Genomic DNA, 10027 nt, shown 5'->3' on the forward strand with positions numbered 1-10027 from the left:
AGGGGGGATATCCTGTAAGTCAGTGGTTCCTAACCTTTTTATCACCGGGGAGGAGGACGAGGAGGAGCAGCGGCCCGGTACCAACTGACCCACGAACCGGTCCCGCTCCCCAGACCGGAGGTTGGGGACCACTGCTGTAAGTATTATTGAGAATCTAAAGTGCTGCTGAGAATTGGAGGGCAGGAGGGCCTGATGTGGCCCTCGGTGTTAAACCCATTGGCCCCCATAGCTCAATATACAAGGATGGCCATTGTGCCCTCCTGAGAATGCTTAACTGGGAAAGGGAGATGAGTAGATTTCTGCCCCCAAATCACACACTCTGTCTCTTCTTGGTCCTGGGCAGAGAGTCATCCTCTGTCCCTTTGCCAGGGTTTTTAGCCGTCGTGGGGGCTGGGTGGTCAGCCCTGCAAGTTAGCAGCTTGGTACAGTGGATGAGAGCAGCAGCTTCTAATCTGGAGAGCTGGGTTTGATCCCCCACCTCCTCTGTATGCAGCTAGTTGGGTGATCTTGGGCTAGTCACAGTTCGGTTAAAGTTGTTCTCACAGAGCGGTTCTGTCAGAGCACAAGGTGTCTGTTGTGGGGAGAGAATGAGAAGGTGACTTGGAGACGTGAGGCCTGCTGAGTGCCCTTGGGGCAGTCACTTCTCTCAGAGCTCTCTCAGCTCTAACTCTGAACAGAGCCCAAAAATGCAGGTGAAAAAAATCTACAGAATAGGGCCATACAGAAAAAATCCCTCAAGGATACTTTCTGGATCAGATGGGAAGAAACACTTCTATGCCAGCATTCGCTTTTATTGGGGAATATTGCTTTTATCTATAGTAGTGGTCCCCAACCTTCAGTCTGGGGACTGGTACCGGTCCATGGATCAGTCGGTACCGGGCCGTGGCTCCTCCTTGTCCTCCTCCCCAGCTGCTGCCTCGGGGGCTGCCCTGCCACTCTGCTGCCGGCTCACCCCCATGACTGGGGCTCCCCCTTGGTGTGGCAGTGCGCAGCTGCTGCTGGCAGCACCCCCCAGTAGGCAGCGGGAAGTCAAGGGCGCCGGTGGGAAAGCAAGTGGAGCAGGGGCTCAGGCGGTGGCGACGTCCCTCGGCAAAAGACTACAACCCCGCCGGGCCTCAGTAAAATTGTCAAGTGTTGACCGGTCCCCGGTGATAAAAAGGTTGGGGACCACTGATCTATAGTAGGGGTTCTCAATGTATGCCCCTTGGGGGTGGGTGGAAAGATCCAGGGGGTGGTGAAATTTTTGGGGTAGCAGTGGGCAGTAGTCTGATGCTTCCGGCTGCGGCTATGTTTTCCCAGAGAGGAACTTTCCAAGGTGGCTTTCCATTGCCTGCCCCTAGGTAGCAGCGACCCTGGACTTCCTTGGTTGTCTCCCATCCCAGTGCTGACCAGGGTCTGCTCTGTTTAGCTCCCTGAAGGAAACGGCAGCTGCAGAAGGTGGGCTGGAGGGGACCATCTCCCCGCTGAGTTGCTTCCCCTCCTCAGACGCTGCCCTTCCCAGGCTCCGCCCCAGATCTCCAGGAATGGTTGGCAACCATTTCCCAGGAGTCTTCATCTTTGGGAGGCTGGAAAAGCCTTCTCCTGCTTACTCCTGGATCCTGGCCATGGGATTTTCCATTGGCTGCCCCTCCCCCCTCTCTCTGAGGACCCAGACAGAAATATGGCCACTGCACAAACACAAAAAAAGTGTCGGCAATGTAGTGTGTTTTGAATTTGCAATAGACCCAACACAAGGAAAGAGGTGTGTGTTTGTAAAGGGAGGGGCACTAGGGGTGTGGCCTGGGAACCAAGGAAGCGGTAGCCCAAAAATGTCCAGGAAGCACTGATCTATAGCAACCCTGTCAAGAGCAAAGAGCAAAGGAGCTATCACTGTTTTGCATCTTTAAGAGAATAAGGCCTATTATGAACCACTTCCTGACAGCCTCAGCAGAGAGCCCAAAATATATCCGCCTGTGTTTTCTATTTCAGCTGGGCTTCATCATAGGCATTTGGTCGCTTTAATTGCCTTTATGATTACATCAAGGGATAATCACACTATAATTGCCCTAGAATTCTGGTCTTTGGGACTTCAGTGACCAGTGACAAGGTCCCCACATTGGTATGGACTGGGAAGGGTCCAAAATCCATGGTGAGAATCCTAAACTAGCTAGACTATTCCTGAGTCTAGGGATGGACTCGTTCAAGATAGAGATTACTTTGTTGATTTACTTGAGTCACAACTGTTTTATCTCTGCCACTTATGCTTTGCAATGTGGCCAAAAATAACTTCTATAAAGCTATGCTTTATACCTAGCTCGGTCTCTGTGTGAATTTGTTTGGCTCTCCCTATCCAAAGGGACTGGCTCTGAGTGTTCTTATACCTGGCTAAAGCTCTTGCTCTCTAAGAAAGCAGAGACTTTCTTTCTGTGGTTTTCTGGTTGATGCTGAAAGATGCAAGGAATTTCAATGGAGGACAACAGGTAAGAGGAAGAGGTGCATAAGCTGGCCAAACTGGGAAATGGAGTGATATGTCTTGAAATGTAGCCTGTACTGTTGATACTGGCGTATAACTTGCACAGGGTTTAAGGTGTGAGCAATTGACCTATGGATTTTTTCATAATATAGGCAAAGCCCGAAGGGGTTGATGTTGTCAAAAGACAGCCTAGTTCAGGGGTCCCCACTGATACCACTATGTTAGAATACAAAAGATCTGTTATATGCATAATTCAACAGCCTATGAAGAATATCCTACAGGCGGCATCAGGGGGGATGTGTAGTTAGCATAGTTAGATCATGAACTTCCTGCTATCTGTAAACCGCTCCGCGGGAGTGATAAAAATAAAGCTGTAAGGGCTATGTGGGCGGAGAAAGGGGCGGGATGAGTCCGGGATAAAAACTTGAAGGGGCCAATCGGGAGACACGAAGCCAGGATCCTTGGGCAGGAGGGAGGTGGGGGAGAGGGCTTTGTGGCATGGGACAGCAGCTGGGCTGCCGCCTTTCCCTGCCACGAAGCCGAAGCCGGGATCCTTGGGCGGGAGGAGGACGGGGGAGAGGGATTTGCGGCAGGGAAAGGAGCTGGGTGGCTGCATCGGAGATGCGGCGGCCCTGCTCCTTTCCTTGCGGTGAAGCCAGGATCCTCGTGCGGGAGGGGGGCAGGGGAGAGGGCTTTGTGGCAGGGAGGGGGGTGGGGGTATGGGGGGCCCGCAAGGAGGGTTGCTAGCTCCCGCTGTATTCTGGTTACAGTGGGCTTATGTTCTCGTTTTTGAAATAATCTCTATATCTGGTTGGCTCAACTGGAGTCTTCCTTTGAGCACACTTCTTCACTGTTTGCCTTCAGATTAAGATGAACAGTTAGTCAGACTGCTAGAGCTGTCTCTGTCTCTGTCTTTGTCTCTCTCTCTCTCTCTCTCTCTCTCTCTCTCTCTCTCTCTCTCTCTCTCAAGTTGTTTCAATTCTTAATAAAGCTATTTTTTCTTTAAGCAGCTGGTGCTCAGATCCTTTGCATCTTTAAACTCTGCAAACATTACATTTTTAAAGAAAGTGCACAGGGCCAGTTAGGGCTTTTGCCCAACAAAACTTCTGATTATTAGGAATCTGATCGGGTGTGCAGATTTTAAAAATGCTGCTACCTGGCCCCACCGATTTCCTAAAATACTTGGCAGGTGTCAGCTAAATGAATCTTTGTCAGTAAATCAGTTAAGTATGCTGTAGCATACTGTAATAGCGTTCTGCTATTAATTTACGTTATGCTCCTCACTGACGCTCAAGACAAAATATTGAAAAAGGGCCTTCCTTATAGATGATTGGAAGGTATTTTATTCAGTTACTGGTAAAGAGAGGTCTGCTTTGGTGAACAGAGCTGAACTGAGTAAGTCCAATCTTGTGTTTCAATTTTATTTTATTACATTTATGCCTCGTCTTATTCCCTGGAGTGTCCCAGGCAACTTAAAGGAAATGGAAACAATCTGTTCTATGCTCATATCCATAAATTAGATTAAGAGGTAGTATAGCTTTTTGGGGGGAAGGACAATCATATCAGAAGGTCTAAAAACACAAAGACCTTAATGTCCAGTGAAAATACACTCCGCTCTAAATCTTTCTCAGTAAAATTTTACAAACCATGGAAAAGACTTCCACAGTCTCCCTCTCACCCCCCCCTCCACCAATTATTTTACCACCCAAAATGAAATGGACCTCTATATTTGTTTTTTCCCCCAGAAGAACTTAAGGACAGTTGTGCCCCTGGATCGGATGCCAGCTCTTTAACATTTCTATTTCATGTGTGGATTCATGTCCCACCCTTCCCATAAAGAGTTAAGAGGAAATTCCTGGGTTTCCTCTCTTGCCTTTTGTCATCACAACAACCCTGTAGGAAGTTTATGCTAAAGCAAGGTTCCTGAATGTGGCTGACATCTCTTCCTGGAGCAAAAAAGTGTCTATTGCAGTTTGTAAGAGGCCTCAATATACCTTTCAAGGATGAAATGCTGCAGGTCTAAGGGGGTGCCAAGGGGCGATCCATAGGTGATTGCTCAGACCACATATTCTAGTCCCCTGGAACAATGCCTTCTTGTAAGAAATCCCTTCAGGATGGGTCAGAAGCAATTGCCCTGAGACTCTGACCAATCCAAAGGTGCCAAGGTGTGTGAACTGTAAATTGACAAGTTTGGAAAGTTACAAAAGATCTGTGCTAGCTTGGCTGGGACAGCAATCTGTATTTTAGCCCAGCTGCCATGATCTCCCCATATTTGCAAATATATTTTTATTTTGCTTCACCTGGGACTCTTGTCTGATTCGTCTGGATTTTTGGTTATATTGATTTTGTTGATTCTCGCCCTCAGCACCAGGCTGATCAAAGGCCACGAGGAAGAAGCCTGTGGAAGGAGATTTATCTTAGCCTGTTCAAACCTGTTCTAATCTACTTTGTACGTGTGCACTCTGGATCTAATGATGTGCTGTAGAAAAGAACCAATTAACATTATATACAGCAATTAAAAATTACGGAAAACAAAGATCATGGCATCCGGCCCTTTGAATTCCTGGCAAATAGATGGGGAAGAAATGGAGATAGTGACAGATTTTATTTTCCTGGGCGCCAAGATCACTGCAGATGGGGACTGGCAGTCTTCAAGCAAAGGTTGGATACACACTTTTCTTGGATGCTTTAGGATGCTTAGGGCTAATCCTGCGTTGAGCAGGGGGTTGGACTAGATGGCCTGTATGGCCCCTTCCAACTCTATGATTCTATGATTCTATGATTCTATGACTGCAGCAAAGAAATTAAAAGACGCTTGCTCCTGGGGAGGAAAGCTATGGCTAATCTAGACAGCATCCTAAAAAGCAGAGACATCACCCTGCCAACAAAAGTGCGTTTAGTCAAGGCTATGGTCTTCCCAGTTGCAATGAATGGCTGTGAAATTTGGACCATAAGGAAGGCTGAGCGTCAAAGAATTGAGGCTTTTGAACTCTGGTGCTGGAGAAGACTCTTGTGAGTCCCTTGGACTGCAAGGCGAACAAACCGGTCAGTCCTAGAGGAGATCAGCCCTGACTGCTCCTTAGAAGGCCAGATCCCAAAGATGAAACTCAAATACTTTGGCCACATCATGAGAAGGAAGGACTCCCTGGAGAAGAGCCTAATGCTGGGAGCGATCGAGGGCAAAAGAAGAAGGGGACGACAGAGAATGAGGTGGCTGGATGGAGTCTCTGAAGCAGTCGGTGCAAACTTAAATGGACTCCAGGGAATGGTAGAGGACAGGAAGGCCTGGAGGATCATTGTCCATGGGGTCGCGATGGGTCGGACACGACTTCGCACATAACAACAACAACAATACATTGCTCTGGTTCGGCCTCACTTGGAGTCCTGTGTTCAGTTTTGGGCACCACATTTGAAGAGGGATGTGGACAAACTGGAATGTGTCCAGAGGAGGGCAACAAAGATGGTGAGGAGTTTGGAGACCAAGATGTATGAAGAAAGGTTGGGGAAGCTTGGTCTGTTTAGCCTGGAGAGGAGACGACTGAGAGGGGAACTGATAACCATTTTCAAGTATTTAAAAGGCTGCCATATGGAGGATGGAGCAGAATTGTCCTCTTATGCCTCGGAGGGCCAGACCAGAGCTGATTTTGCACCATTGCTGATCCTGCTGAATTTAGATCAATTTTGCTACCTACTATTCCCTGGTTCATTCTGCATGACTTTAATGTAGCAGAAGGCTTGGAAATTGCAAACGCTACTAATTTGCAGTTCCACAAGACGTCGCACACAATCTGCCATGCTCCTGAAACAATCCCGCGAAAAGCGATTCGTTGTAGCGCTTAAAGGAAAATCGGGAAAAGTGGATTCACCCTCCGAAAAGCTCTACACTCTTGCAAACAATCTGCAACACTAGCGAAAAAGACCTGAGCATTCCCATTGTTGCGGTTCCAACAAAGTCCCTCCCCCTGGCTCTCACCTCCGAACTTCCGGCGAAGCGATCACCATTTTTTTATCTTGGAGCGAGCAGAAAGCAACGAACCAGCGAGGCTTCATTCACCCAGCAAGGCTTCTCCGGCTGCAGTCCCTCCACAGAAGTGCTTTAAAGCTCCCCTAAGTCCTCAAGCACAACACAGCCCCGTTTGCAAGTTCCCTTTATTTTCGGCCGAAAATCGTGCCCATGCAGGGGGGGGGATTTTTTTTTCACTCAGGGGAGCGTGGTAACAATGAATCGCCAGCTCACACGCCGGCTAGATGGGTCTCTACATTTGGAAGAACCAAGGCATATTCATAGCAACGTGTGTGTTTAAAAAAAAAACTGTGCTTAAAGGGAAAGGGGCTTTTCAGGAGCATGATAACAACCGCCCATTGGCTGTTCGTTTGATTGACGGCCAGGGGCGGGACCAAGCACAGAAAAAATCGCTTCCTTTCTAGCGATTTTTGCGAGACCAGAAACCTGTGGGAAACGAATGAAACGCTACTGGATTCCACTACACAGGCAGGTATGTGTAACGCCGAGATTGCACTTTTAAAAATAGCGTTTCCGCTTTGTGGAACCAATTGGCAACATTGGTCCTTGTGCGGAAACACCCCCTGAATTGAAACAGAAAGCATTCTGCACTTGATTGGGGAAGTCTGGAGGAAGAGGGGTGGGTGAAGTCCAGCTGGCATTAAAGGAGTATGCCTTATTTCTTTTCTTTTGACTGCTGCTGGAGAAGCCAAGTGCAGCATGAGGCTGCTCATCTCTTTCTTCCTGCTGAGAGAAGTGTGGGATTCTGGAGCACAGTCACTTTAAACAGAGTCCAAAAGGAGGGCAAAAATAAATCCTGGGAGGAAAGTCTTGAAACCGGGAACCAGGAAGTATTTGAATGGACGCGCAGTCAATCAGGGACAGACTGCTTCTCTACCTCAGCAGGGAGGATGTTAATCCAGCAAAACACAGATCTACACTTTAATACTGGGAGCCCTCAAAGCGGCTTGATCAATTATAGTGAGTTGTATCTGCTCCTGGATAGCCATTTGACAGAGAGGCTGATTCTGTGAAGGTTCAAGGATGTGACAGGCTACACTGAGTGCGAAATAGGGTTCTGAATGTCCTGCGTTGTGCAGGGAGTTGGACTAGATGACCCAGGAGGGCGTAAACATGCATGCGCAGATCTGGTGCCGGCAGCTGCGCTTCCCTCTCCCCCCCTCCTGCAGAAAGATGCTTGCCGGGCTGCAAGCTAATCGGCTGCTTTGGCTGCCAATTTCCTCGGGGCCTGGCGAGTTTCTCGCTGGGGGGTGGGCGGGGAGAGGGAGCCGCTCCCCGGTTCTGAGGCCTTCACGGCCCGGCACCGGGCCATGGCCCGGTGGTTGGGGACCACTGGACTAGATGACCCAAGATATCTTCCAGCTCTATGATTCTATGATTCACTCAGGAAACCCTTCAAGGGTCACCAAGATACCCCAGGGTTTCATGAAAGCCTGAATTATACTGTGGCTGCCTATATGTATTTGCTCAGAGATCCACGAAGCCAAGTTGCTGTGGTCTCTCTTTCTGTGCAAATAAATCTTTTTCTTTTTCTGCTTGCTGCATCTTCAACCTGGTGTCTGATTCTTATATTGGATTTTGGGTCAGACGAGCCGTTTGGCCTAACAATGTAGGGTAGGATGTTCCAGTTTGGTGTCCATCATCTTCGGAACCTCTTTAAGGACTGGAGATGTCCCGGAGGACTGGAAAAGAGCAAACGTTATTCCGATCTTCAAAAAAGGGAGGAAGGATGACCCAGGAAACTACAGACCAGTGAGTCTGACCTCTGTTGTGGGGAAGATAATGGAGCAGATATTAAAGGGAGCGATCTGCAAACATCTGGAGGACAATTTGGTGATCCAAGGAAGTCAGCATGGATTTGTTTCCAACAGGTCCTGCCAGACCAACCTAGTTTCCTTTTTTGACCAAGTAACAGGTTTGCTGGATCGGGGAAATTCGGTTGATGTCATTTACTTGGATTTTAGTAAAGCTTTTGACAAGGTTCCCCATGATGTTCTGATGGATAAGTTGAAGGACTGCAATCTGGATTTTCAGATAGTTAGGTGGATAGGGAATTGGTTAGAGAACCGCACTCAAAGAGTTGTTGTCAATGGTGTTTCATCAGACTGGAGAGAGGTGAGTAGCGGGGTACCTCAGGGCTCGGTGCTCGGCCCGGTACTTTTTAACATATTTATTAATGATCTAGATGAGGGGGTGGAGGGACTACTCATTAAGTTTGCAGATGACACCAAATTGGGAGGACTGGCAAATACTCCGGAAGATAGAGACAGAGTTCAACGAGATCTGAACACAATGGAAAAATGGGCAAATGAGAACAAGATGCAATTCAATAAAGATAAGTGTAAAGTTCTGCATCTGGGTCAGAAAAATGAAAAGCATGCCTACTGGATGGGGGATACGCTTCTAGGTAGCACTGTGTGTGAACGAGACCTTGGGGTACTTGTGGATTGTAAACTAAACATGAGCAGGCAGTGTGATGCAGCGGTAAAAAAGGCAAATGCCATTTTGGGCTGTATCAACAGAGGCATCACATCAAAATCACAAGATGTCATAGTCCCATTGTATACGGCACTGGTCAGACCACACCTGGAGTACTGTGTGCAGTTCTGGAGGCCTCACTTCAAGAAGGACGTAGATAAAATTGAAAGGGTACAGAGGAGAGCGACGAAGATGATCTGGGGCCAAGGGACCAAGCCCTATGAAGATAGGTTGAGGGACTTGGGAATGTTCAGCCTGGAGAAAAGGAGGTTGAGAGGGGACATGATAGCCCTCTTTAAGTATTTGAAAGGTTGTCACTTGGAGGAGGGCAGGATGCTGTTTCTGCTGGCTGCAGAGGAGAGGACACGCAGTAATGGGTTTAAACCTCAAGTACAACGATATAGGCTAGATATCAGGAAAAAGTTTTTCACAGTCAGAGTAGTTCAGCAGTGGAATAGGCTGCCTAAGGAGGTGGTGAGCTCCCCCTCACTGGAAGTCTTCAAGCAAAGGTTGGATACACACTTTTCTTGGATGCTTTAGGATGCTTAGGGCTAATCCTGCGTTGAGCAGGGGGTTGGACTAGATGGCCTGTATGGCCCCTTCCAACTCTATGATTCTATGATTCTATGATTCTGTGTTAGACAGCTTATGGCCAAGGCTGCAGCAACATTTGCTAGATGATAGATAAGACTGTAGCCATCTTAAATAACAATGTGCAGCTCATGTGGAATGAATTTTGCAAACGTGCAAGCAGGGCCAGATTTACATGAAAAGAGGCCCTAGACCAGGGGTAGTCAAACTGCGGCCCTCCAGATGTCCATGGACTACAATTCCCAGGAGCCCCTGCCAGCGAATGCTGGCAGGGGGCTCCTGGGAATTGTAGTCCATGGACATCTGGAGGGCCGCAGTTTGACTACCCCTGCCCTAGACTATTCTACTTATGTGGCCCTTTCACCTCCCATTTTTAGGTTTGTAAATTACATAAGTGATAATAAAATACATCATTACTGTGATATATATCAATATGTTAAATGAAACATGTTGTGATTGGTAAAAGGTAAAAGGTAAAGGTA

This window comes from Paroedura picta, chromosome 12 (assembly GCF_049243985.1).
Source record: "Paroedura picta isolate Pp20150507F chromosome 12, Ppicta_v3.0, whole genome shotgun sequence".
NCBI lineage: Eukaryota > Metazoa > Chordata > Lepidosauria > Squamata > Gekkonidae > Paroedura > Paroedura picta.